This window comes from Geotrypetes seraphini, chromosome 9 (genome assembly GCF_902459505.1).
Source record: "Geotrypetes seraphini chromosome 9, aGeoSer1.1, whole genome shotgun sequence".
NCBI lineage: Eukaryota > Metazoa > Chordata > Amphibia > Gymnophiona > Dermophiidae > Geotrypetes > Geotrypetes seraphini.
The window spans coordinates 77,808,818-77,821,503 of record NC_047092.1 but is presented as its reverse complement, the minus strand read 5'-3'; the positions used below and the strand labels follow the sequence as shown (position 1 = coordinate 77,821,503).

The 12,686-nt window shown below is 44.4% G+C and overlaps 1 protein-coding gene across 3 annotated transcripts in view; it reads right to left on the bottom strand.

Annotated features, from left to right (window-relative positions):
* Window positions 1-12,686, bottom strand: part of WIF1 (WNT inhibitory factor 1) — a 240,146-nt gene that overhangs the window by 41,360 nt on the left and 186,100 nt on the right. The window lies entirely within an intron of this gene.

Below are 12,686 nucleotides of genomic sequence, written 5' to 3'. Positions count from 1 at the left end.
CTTAAAAAAAAAAGTAGCACCCATTTCAAGAGCCTTAGGTCGTAAAGCCAAAAAGGCCTTCCTCCTAAGCAGTGTGGATTTCGCCACATTAGGGGAAACATCGAACCTTTGTCTCCTTTGTCTCTCTATTTCAAAAATAAAGTTTCAAAATAAGAACTTTGTCTGACTCATTTAAGCAAGTAATTAATAATGTGGCTCGGGTTTGCAGCAAGTTTTAGGTATCTTCTAAAAATTTTGTTAAGTCAAAATCCACTGTACTCATTTGATCCAAACCTCCTTCTACTGGAAATTTTTTCTTTTGGGATATATAATAAAAATTTGAAAACATCATTGTTTCTGAATTTGTTACCCCAAGAATCTCCTTAAGATACTTCCTCAGAAGTATCTCAGGAGATAACAAATGAGTCGAAGGAAAATTTACAAGTCATAAATTATTTGCCCTTGCCTGATTTTCAATCATCTCCAACTTATAATAAATTTTATTAGGATATAAGTGATATATTTAAATATAAATTGATGTTATAGGCTGTTGCACTTATTGTAAGTTTTAAAAATGAATAAAGAATATTAAAAAAAAGATGCTATCGAGAAAGACTGTAAGTTCTTTGTCTGTTTTTCCATCAAAAGCATACATTTATCTAGATTCCCAAGGTTAGCATCTACATCTACTACTTCCTTTGAAAATATCTGTACCTGATTTGTAACTTTTTTCAACATTACCTCCATCCTCTTATTTAAAGTCCACAAATCTTTTAAGGTAATTTCCTTAGGGTTTTCATCCAAACCCTCCAGCTGGCTAACAGATTCAACAAAAATTTGCAGCATCTTAGAAAATATAATCTCCAAACTCAGCTGAGGGTCGGAGGCTTCCAAAGAACCTGCTTGTGAGCCATTTGACTCTAAGCCCCTAGGAAGATCTGGAGGGAGGGGAGGGGTCCTATCTGGGGAGCTTAATGAAGCTCCTGAAATTGAATTAAGTCTGTCCCGAAGTTTTGAAGTCCCAGGTAAAGTCAAATGTTTATCCATAGGTCCTGTTGTTACCGGGGTTGAGACTCAAAATTTACCCTTACGTTTACTAGTGCTGCCCAATTCACGATTCGAATCGGTTCACAGATTCACTTCGGGTGAATCGATTCGAATCGATTTACAACATAAAAAAATCGGCTTCCCGATTTGGACCCTCCCCCTTGCCCCCTAAAGCAGGAGAGGCAGTACCTGCAAAGAAGATCGCGGTTATAGTGGCTTTGCAAACTGCTTTGAGCTGTTTCATCCCCGATACTGCCACTGACGTCAGAGGAGAGGTGGGACCGCAGCAGAGGAAACAGCTCAAAGCAGTTTGCAAAGCCGCTATAACCGGGATCTTCTTTGCAGGTTGCATCTATAAGGTGACCGGTGAGGGGAGGCCAGGGGGAACACGAAGGCCTTCCCGAGGGGGGTGGGTACGCAGTCCTTTGGGGTGGGGGGTGGGACAGGCCTTGGGGGGGTGCAGGCCTTCAAGGGGGGAACAGGCCTTTAAGGGGGGACAGGCTTTCAAGGGGGGGGACAGGCCTTCAAGGGGGGGACAGGCCAGGGGTGGTGGCACAGGCCTTTAAGGGGGGGACAGGCCTTCATGGGGGGGGACAGATCTTCAAGGGAGGACAGGCCAGGGATATTGGCATAGGCCTTCAGGGGGACAGGCAGGCCTTCAGGGGTGGGGTGCAGGCCTTCAGTGGGGACAGACCTTCAGGGGAGGGGTCCCTGGTGTAGAAGTACATGGAGAGAGGGAAGGGGGGTTCAAAGAGATGTGCATATACCAGACTTTGGGGGGAAAGAAATAATGGGTCTGAAAATAGAGGAGAGGGAGAGAGCTGATGGACAATGGGATTTAAGGATGGAAGGAACAGAAAAGGAGAGAAGTTGGACACAAGGGATGGTGTGGAGGGGGGATAGAGATACTGGATATGAGGGTAGTTGGGAAAAGAAAGGGAGAGATGGTGGACCCTGGGGTGGTGGGAAGTAGGAAGAGATGCTGGATGAAAGGGTAGTTAAGAAAAGGTGGATCTGTGGATGGAGACAAAAAAAAAGAAAGATGCCAGACCTCCAGGGGAGGGAAGGGAAACGGAAGAGGAAGACAGAGATGTCAGATGGATGTTTAGCACGGAGAAAAAAGAAAGAAGGAGACCCTGGCAAGCAAGTTATCAGAAGACAACCAGAGCCTGGGACCAACAAGATTTAAATAAAGACCAGACAACAAAAGGTAGAAAAACTAATTTTATTTTCCATTTTCTGATTACAATATGTCAGATTTGAAACATGTATCCTGCCACAGCTGGTGTTAGACCGCAAACATGAGCTAGGATTTAACAGAGAGAGGAAAAGTCTTTTTTGTTTGTTTATTTTGTTTACACCATAGCGCCAGTGTGGTTAGAAGGCAAAGGGGGTGAAGAGGCTATAAAATAAACCCACCAGGATGTTTGAAATAAACACCCAATTGGGCAAGAAAATCGAATCGAATCAAATCGAAAAACCAATTCAATAGGCTGAATTGAATCAAAATTTTTTTCCTGAATCAGACAGCACTAACGTTTACCCATAACAAAACACAATATATACAGATAAAAATATTTGTGTTTAGACTTAGCTCTAGTATTTGCTGCTCCAGTAACTCCAGTGGCTCCCAAGGGGCATGACCTGATGACCCTCAGGGCCCGCCCCTCCGGCCATACACCTGTGGCCGTGCCACAGGAGTGAGTGCTTTCTTATCTCCTGGAAAAAGGACCCAATGGTAATTGGTGTCCTCAACGTTGCCTGTTGGCAATAGGCACTTGCATTATCAGGGAAGCGCTCCAGAGAGAAGCAGGCAGGTAATGTAACAATATGGCAATTTCAAGTCTCCACTCCCTAGTTCATTCACTTTGCCCTCCAGGAGATGCTTCCTCCGACATTTGGGCCTTTGATTTTATTAGTGTTTTTTTTCTGTGTATATGTCATCAATTAAAGGATTTGGCATTGTTACCTCTAGTGCCTTGTTTGTTGGTGGAAAGCTTTTGGTCCATCCCTACTAGGAAGGACTCCTGTATAAGTAACGATAGCCATTATAAACTTGAGGCTTTCAAGAATAGTGTTAAGAGGGAGGAATCTTCGATTCCTAAATCTTCCTATTACTTGTTTGGTGTCACTTGAGATTAGGGTTACCACATTTTTCTCTGGGGAACCCTGGACACATTACCCCACCCTGTTCTGCCCCCAGCCCCCACCCTGTTTTACCCAGCCCTGCCCCCACAAAGACTCCTCTCTCTCAGATGAGCTCCAGCTGCATCTCAGAGGCCCTCTAGATGTGGCTGGAGCTCGTCGGGGCTTTCCAAAACTCAGACAAATGACAGATTTTGGAAAGTCCATCTGGGAGCATGGACAGTCCTCTAAAGAGGATCTGAGATCTTACTGTGTGCATGCACTTCAAGGAGGTTTGAAGTTATTTTTAAAAAAAATATTTAAAGGCATAATTGTTTATTGAAGCATTTGAAGGGATGATTTAGGGGTTAAGCTTCTGACGTGGTAATATTGAGCAGCAATTTGTTATAATTTTATGTATGTCTAGATACAGTTTTTATGAGTTATGATGTTAATTTTTTGATTATGTACAGTACGTGGAAAGTTGTGATCCAGTTAGGAATAAGTAGACTATAAATGAATAAACTAAATTAAACATAAACTAAATTTTATCCTGTTTTCTTCTCAATATGAGGGCTTGTGAGTTTTGAAACGTGGTTTTTTTTTTTTTCTTTTGCTCTTTAATCTTGGATGAAAACTGTATAGCTCTTTTCTTGTATTGCTTATTGGCAAAGAATAGGCACCTTTTTACAGAAAATTTATGTGGGGTCCCCTTATGTTTGTTATATGCCTATAACATCCATAAATGCCACAAATAAACTGCATAAATACAATAAAATATAATTTAACCTGCCTTTAAAACCACGGGCTGGCAATGCACTTTTGCAGAATATATAAAAAAGGAATTCTTCCTTTTTTATATATAAAGCAAAAACCTTTAACCCACATGCCATTCCCCCCCATGAGGATGCCCCCCTCCTGCCGATGCCCCACCCGCGTGCCGTCACTGCCTATAGCAGGAGGGATGCCAACTCCCTCTTGCCACCCAAAAGATGCCCCGTCCCCAGTCCCCCCTGCTCCCCTTACCTTTAATGGAGCAGGAAGAGTGCTCAATCCTTCCTGCTCCAATGCCTCCCGACTCCCTACCCACCCACCAACAAACAAATGGCAGGAGGAATGCCAACTCCCTCCTGCCACCCACCGGATGCCCCCTCCCCATTCCCGGTCTCCTCCCCGTACCTTTAACAGAGCAGGAGGGGTGTTCAATCCCTCCTGCTCCAATGCCTCTCGCGAGAGTCTGAGGCCTTAGGCCCTGCCTCGATGCATCATGGGGAGGGGCCTGAGATGCCTCAGCCAATCAGGGACTTCTTTATTAAGTACTTACTAAGGAAGTCCCTGATTAGCCAATCAGGGACTTCCTTAGGTACTCACTAAGAAAGTCCCTGATTGGCTAAGGAGCCTGAGCCAATCAGAGCCTTAGGCCCCTCCCCATGTATCACATGATGCACCGGGGCAGGGCCTAAGGCCTCAGACTCACAAGAGGCATTGGAGCAGGAGGGATTCAGCACCCCTCCTGCTCCATTAAAGGTACAGGGAGGGGGTGGGGAGGGGAATGGGAATGGGGAGGGGGCATCCAGTGAGTGGCAGGAGGGAGTTGGCATCCCTCCTGCTGTTTGTTTTTTGGTTGGTGGGGAAGTCAAGAGTGTGACCAATGGCAGGAAGGAGTGGAAGGGCTGCGGCGGGGCACATTTTTTTTGGGGGGGGGTTTGTGGAGGGAGGGGGGACAGGGCACTTGTCGGAAGAAGGAGGGGAGTTTAATTTTTTTTTTTTTTAAATCGGACTGATATTTTGCGTGTGTAAAACAAGCAAAATATCTGCCCTATTAAAAAAAATTTAAAAAGCTAGCAGAAGTCCTGACAGCAGTGACAGGAGGCTGCTTCTCCTGTCACCACTGTCAAGGCTTTAGCGATCCATGCAGTTGGTTGGGGGTGTGCCTCCGATCGCCCCCATTTGCATGAAGATGGTTGGTGAATCGATCGGCCTGCCTCCAATCGCCCACGGATTGGACACGGATCGTAAGGTTGGTGAATCTAGCTGTTGGTATGCATGATTCTACAACAGTTAGGCGCCTAGTGCAAAGAACATAGTTAAATGTGGGCATGGTTAGAAGCAGATCATGGGCGTGTTTCTGAGTTAGGTGCCTGTTTTTGAGTTAGGAGCCACTGGGTGGGCATTTAAGCTATGAAAACCTGGACATAAAGAGGGTGTGACTAAATGTTAGAATGCTTGGTGCCACCTAAGCACACTTTGGCAGCACTAGGCATGGTTCTATAATGGGTGCCTCTTAGAAATTGTGCTAAGCGCTGCACTAGTCTTATTTAGGAGGCAGTAAGTTCACTCACATTAATCCTGCATTAACCAGTTAGCAAGCTAGCTGGTTAATGCTTCCATGTCCACTTTCCACCCATGACGTATATTCTCCAAAAATATGTTTGAAAAATAGGTAATGATTGCTACAAAACACTTTAATACATTATGCATGTGCTAATTGCATGTTAAGGGCCCCATAGCCTCAGTACTTCCATACTCTGCTATGAAATTACCACAATGTGTGTGTGTGTCTACTTTATATGTGCATATACCCCTGGATAATTTTATAAGTGACCACCTAGGTAGATAAAATCCTATTCTACAGGCTCAATCCCTCATAAAATTATCTCCTAAAAAGTCTTGCCTATGTACAAAGACTGACATCTCTCCAATGGTTATTAACACTACATCTTTAGCATCTCCAAAGAGCAAAATTTAGTGTAACAGGAAGAAAATAATAATAATAAATTTGAAGCACTTATAGGGAGAGGCAGGAGGGAAATGCTAGTTGCTGCTCGGAGGCTGGGCCCATTCACAGAACCTGTGAGCTGCAGGGAGATCAGAGAGAAAGATAGTCTGCAGCAAGGAGCTTAGGGGAAGCTGCACATAATAGCAGCTCTGTCATTAAGAGCCTGAGAACTGTTACTGTGAGCTACAGGAAAGCAGAGAGTCTAAGGCTGCTGGGTGAGGGTTTCTATATCTGCTCTGGTGTGTGTAAACTAAAGCAGGGATCTCAAAGTCCCTCCTTGAGGGCCACAATCCAGTCGGGTTTTCAGGATTTCCTCAATGAATATGCATTGAAAGCAGTGCATGCACATAGATCTCATACATATTCATTGGGGAAATCCTGAAAATCTGACTGGATTGTGGCCCTCAAGGAGGGACTTTAAGACCCCTGGTGTAAAGGGTGCATATTTTTGAAATAATATTTCCTATAAATGTTGGATTTTATGAGAAATGCTGCAAATTAAACTTGCTTATGGATTGTTGAGCTGAGGTGTGTAATGAGAAGGATGTGAAGGAGACTTTTAAATTAAGTTTGGAGTTATATTTTAAAGGAAAATTGATAAGAACTTTTAAATTGTGTTTCAGAATTTAAACTAGATTTTTGAGACTCCTGTTGCTAAAAAGAAGTAAGTACTGGGAAATAGAGAGTTTCAATCCCTTCACTGTGTAAAACCACTGATTCAACTCAGATTGCCTAATATTATTGGTGTTTAAGGCAAATGTTTTGTATTTAATTTAGTGTTCAGCTGTTTTTTTTTCTGCTGGAGTGCATTCCTGCAGTCTTTTCTGGTTGCTAGCGTTCTGAGACCTTGGCCAGTATACACCGTTGTGTGGAGTTATAAGAATCTGAAACTATTTGTGGGGGGGCTGAATGTTCTTTTGAGAACTGAAGGTCTGGAGCCTTGGGAGTGATCTATTGTCTTTGGAATTCTAGGAAGTTCTGTGGTGTATAGCTGTTTCCAGTCAATATTCCTCAAGCTCTATTCTGGGACCTCTTCTTTTCTCCATCAACACTTCTTCCCTTGGAGCTCTAATCTCCTTCCATGGATTCCGGTACTATCTCTGTGCTGATGATTTGAAAATCTACCTCTCTGCACCCAAAATTGCTATGGCAATCCCGACCTGAGTCTCAAACTGTCTATTGTGACAAACCCAAGTCTGTTTCGGGTCTTGTCTTTAACAAACCTGAATCCGTCCTGGGTTTTGTCCCAGAAATGAAAAGGAAACACACTGAGCCCAGATGTAGGAGAGCTAATCAGGTGGAATGCCCATTTACAGAGTTAGCTGACTACAGCTCAGATAGTGAGATGGAGTCAGAGGAGGCATGGCAGGAAATGGATAGGCAAGAAAACTGTACCCAGTTCAAACCTTTTCCTGCCACTGCTAGAGGTTTGCTACCTTTTGAACAGCCTGTGCTGGTTAGAACTAGGGCTAGAAAGAATCCTGCCTGTAATCATAGAGAGTAGGCTAGTATGTGGAAGGCCCTTCCCCTACCCAGTCTTAGGGGGAGTGGCTCTCCACAGGATAAAACATGGCTCCTCAGAACAGGAAGAGGAAGGAGGCACACGGGAGAGAAGCAGCCAAGAGAGAGACAGACAACAGGGGAGGATAAGTTCCTCTCTTCCCTGCCAGCGTTGGCTGGTGATACAGATTGGCTAATGACTGATGCAGAGGAGTTGTCTTCTTCTTCTGAGCTTTGGGAGAAGGATCAGGGAGAAGCCATGGATGTTCAGAAAAGCCCGGTAGGAACTGAGTCCTGTCCAATAGCTATGGAAATACAGTGAAGCATAAAAGTTTTGTTTGCTGCCTTCAGTCTTTGAGCTTCTAGTTAAACTGTATGTTTGTTTTGAAGAGAGTTTAGTTCCTCTCCTTGAAAACTGAACTCTGAAATCTTACCTGAAAGCATTGGAGTGTTTGTTTCCAACAAACGTGTGCATGGTTTCCTGGCTTATTGCCAAGCTGGATAATTACGTTGCTCTCTCTCAGCTGTGTGTGGTTACTGCAGCAACGTTTCAGAAGGAAACAAATGTATAATACCTGCATTTGATCAGGACAGTGTTTTGAATAATGGACTGTGGGATAAAACTTTGCAAGCCTAAAATATATCTGCTCTGGTGAAGAGGACTGTTATGTTACACTATTAAAGCCCAGAAGCAGGAGATTACTCTTAAACCATTGCTGACAAACTGGAGCACTTTGGATTTTGATGTTTTGTTTTTGTATGATTTCATGGAATTTTGTATGATTTCATGGAATGATTTCATGCTTTTCCTGCAACTGCCAGGCTGAAGCCTGTATTTTGATTTATTGGGCCAGTGGCCAGAATAAAGTGATTATTTTGCTATTTCTGACTGGAAATCATTACCTGCATGCCCTATTAGGCAGTTACCTTGCCAGAATAAAGTCCTGAAGGGTCCCTTAGTAGCAAGGGACACGCTGGGTCAGAGGTTTTGTCACGTCCTCATGAGCTTGCTGCGCATTTCAGGGGTGCGGGTGTGACACTATCAGACATTGCTACATAGTTGTCTCATTGCCATCTAAAGTTAAACATGGAGAAGAAATAACTCCTTATCTTTCCTCCTAAACCTGCCTCTCCCCTCGCTATGTTCTATATTTCAGGGGATAATGATCTCATCCTCCCTATCTATTCGGCTCACAACCTTGAGGTCATCTTTGACTCATCTCTGTCCTTCTCTGCACATATCCAACAAACTATGAAAACTTGTCACTTCTTTCTATATAACCTCACTGAAATCTGGGGTTTCCTTTCTGAGCATGCTGCCAAGACCATTATCTATGCCCTCGTCACCTCTCGCCTGGATTACTGCAACGTGGTTCTCCTCTCAACCCATCTCTCCCCCTTTCAATCTGCCCTTTAAGAACATAAGAACATAAGAAGTTGCCTCCGCTGAGGCAGACCAGAGGTCCATCTCGCCCAGCGGTCCGCTCCCGCGGCGGCCCATCAGGCCCATTGCCTGAGCAATGGTCCCAGACTATCCCTATAACCTACCGCTACTCTTATCTGTACCCCTCAATTCCTTTATCCTCTAGGAACCTATCCAAACCTTCTTTGAAGCCTTGTAACGTGCTCCGGCCTATCACAGCCTCCGGAAGCGCGTTCCATGTGTCCACCACCCTCTGGGTGAAAAAGAACTTTCTGGCATTTGTTTTAAACCTGTCTCCTTTTAATTTTTCCGAGTGCCCCCTTGTACTTGTGGTTCCCCATAATCTGAAAAATCTGTCCCTGTCTACTTTTTCTATACCCTTCAGGATCTTGAAGGTTTCTATCATGTCTCCTCTAAGTCTCCGCTTTTCCAGGGAGAACAGCCCCAGCTTTTTCAGTCTGTCAGTATATGAGAGGTTTTCCATACCTCTTATCAGTTTAGTTGCTCTTCTCTGGACTCCCTATTGTTCCCACATCCCTTAAGTTAACTCAACTTGTACGTCAACTCAACTTGTACTTCACTAATCTTTTGTAAACCGCATGTACTGCAGTATATAAACTGTTATTATTATTATTATTCAGAATTCTGCTGTACACTTTGTATTACACTAGAGTCATTATGGTCATGTTGCCGCTTTCCTCAAGTCACTTAATTGGCTCCCTGTACACTTTTGCATACAGTTCAAACTGCTCTTTCTGATCTACATGTGTACCTACTCTGTTGCTCCTCTATCTCTCCTCATTTATCTCTCCCTGGGAATGCCATTATTGAAGTAAGTCTCCTTTACTGCCAACTCACAACTCTGCCTCTTCTGCATTGCTGCACCATATGCCTAGAACAACCTGCCTGAATCAGTACGCCAGGCTCCATCCCTGGCAGTATTCAAATCCAGGCTCAAAGCCCACTTTTTCCAGATAAAGCTGCATTTAGGTCCTAACTCTTGCAGCTTGTAATACACTAAGGCCCTCTTCTATCAAACTGTGATAGCAGTTTTTAGCGCAGGGAGCCACGCTGAATGGCCTGCGCTGTGCCCGACGCTCATTGAATTCCTATGAGTGTCGGGAGCAGTGCGGGCCATTCAGCGTTGCTCCCCACGCTACAAACTGCTACCACAGTTTGATAGAAGAGAGTCTATATCTATTCTAATTCCCTCTGTAGCCTCTACCCTCTGGGTGAACCTTGCCAGGGGCAATAACAAATGCCTGTATCTTGGTGTTATGTACAGACCACCAAGACAAAAGGACGATGCGGACCAAGAACTAATTGAAGACATTGAGACCATCACACTGCGAGGAGACACAGTGCTGTTGGGAGACTTCAATATGCCCGATGTGGACTGGAACAAACTTTCAGCTACAACCAGTGACAGCAAGAGGCTACTAGCCTCCATACGAGGAGCACGCCTCAAACAGATGGAACTAGAACCCACCAGGGATCAGGCGATCCTGAACCTGCTGCTCACCAATGGGGACAGTGTTACAGAGGTGTCAGTAGGAGAAGCTTTGGCCTCCAGCGAGCACAACATGGTGTGGTTCCACCTGAAGAAAGGAATCACTAGGTCAAATACATCAACTAAGGTCCTAAATTTTAAAGGGACTAACTTTCAGTGCATGGGGGACTATGTCTACAAAGCACTGCAAAACCAGAGCATGACAGACAGTGTGGAGGTACTATGGTCGGCTCTGAAATCAACCCTACAAGAAGCAATCAACATATACATAAAAACCGTGAGCAAACGGCACAGAAAAAATAGACCAAAGTGGTTCTCGGCGGAGATCTCAGAACTAGTACAGCAAAAGAAAAAAGCATTCTTAACCTACAAACAATCGCAATGGCTGGAAGCTAAAAAAACTATCTGGCGAAATCTAGAAATGTTAAAACGGCAGTCAGGGAGGCCAAACTCCAGATGGAAGAAAATTTAGCAAGACAGGTTAAAAAGGGGGATAAATCCCTTTTTAAGTACGTTAGCAACAGGAAGAAGAACTCAAGCGGTATTGTGCGCCTAAAGAAACCTGATGGCAACTTCATTGACTCGGATGTGGACAAAGCAGAACTACTCAATAACTACTTCTGCTCAATCTTCACCTGCGAAGCACCAGGATCTGGACCTCAGCCACAGACAAAAGGGTGCTTGGAGGACCCATTCCTGGACTTTGCATTTACCGCGGGCAATGTCTACCACGAACTATCAAAGCTAAAGGTGAACAAAGCCATGGGCCTGGATAATCTACACCCCAGAGTACTTCGGGAATCGAGAGATGTTCTGGCTGAACTTTTTAATCTTTCCCTAACCAAGCAAAAAGTTCCCTTGGACTGGAAAACTGCCAACGTTATTCCACTCCACAAAAAGGGATGCAGGTCAGAGGCAGAAAATTACAGGCCAGTGAGTCTCACATAAATAGATGTAAACTTATGGAAACGTTGATCAAAAACAGATTGGACACGATTCTGGATGACAAAGGACTAAGGGATCCTCACCAGCATGGCTTTACGAAGGGAAGGTCTTGTCAATCCAATCTGATAAACTTCTTTGACTGGGTAACAAAGAAACTGGATAAGGGAGAGATCCCTGGACATCTTGTATTTAGACTTCAGTAAGGCTTTTGATAGTGTCCCACACCATAGGTTATTGAACAAGATGAACGCGATGGGCCTAGGAGAAACACTGACTGCATGGATAGAAGACTGGCTTAGCAAATAGACTTCAAAGGGTAATGGTAAACGGTATTCCCTCAAAAACGTCGGAAGTGACCAGTGGAGTACTGCAGGGCTCGGTCTTGGGCCCGATACTATTCAATATCTTTGTAAGGGACCTGCCTCAGGGACTTCGAGTTAAAATTACATTATTCGCTGATGACGCTAAACTATGCAACATTGTGGGCAGCGCAGCGGAACCTGATAGTGCAACCATGCCCGGCACTATGGAGCAGGACCTACTTTTACTAGAACAATGGTCCAGTATTTGGCAACTAAATTTTAATGCCAAAAAATGTAAGGTAATGCACCTTGGTAGCAGAAATCCATGCAGAACATACACCCTGAATGGTGAAAACCTAACCAGAACTGTAGCAGGACGGGACTTGGGAGTAATCATCCGGGAAGATATGAAAGCTGCGAATCAGGTGGAGAAAGCTACAGCAAAAGCTAGACAAATGCTGGGCTGCATCAGAAGGAGCTTTATCAATCGAAAGCCTGAAGTTATACTGCCGTTGTACATATCAATGGTGAGACCTCACCTGGAGTACTGTGTTCAGTTTTGGAGGCCACATTATCAAAAGGATGTGAAGAGAATGGAGTCGATTCAGCAAATGGCCACTAGGATGATCTCAGGACTAAAAAATCTCCCATATGAAGAACGTTTGAGCAGGCTGCGCTTATATTCTCTCGAAGACCGCAGAGAAAGGGGGGACATGATAGAAACATTCAAATACATCATGGGCCGCATTGATGTGGAGGAAGAAATCTTTTGTCTTATGGGTCCCAAGGCGACAAGAGGGCATCCGCTAAAACTCAGGGGGGGAAGATTTCATGGGGACACCAGGAAGTATTTCTTCACCGAAAGGGTAATTGATCGATGGAATGGTCTTCCACGTCAGGTAGTCGAGGCCAGTACCATGCTCAACTTCAAGGGATGATGGGACAGACAGGTGGGGTCGCTCCAGAGTAATGCTTAAAAGATGGATTCTCGAAGGAGGGAGGGTTCTTGAGTGGGCAGACTTGTTGGGCCGTAGGCCCTTTTCTGCCGTCATACTCTGTGTTTCTATGTTTACTTCT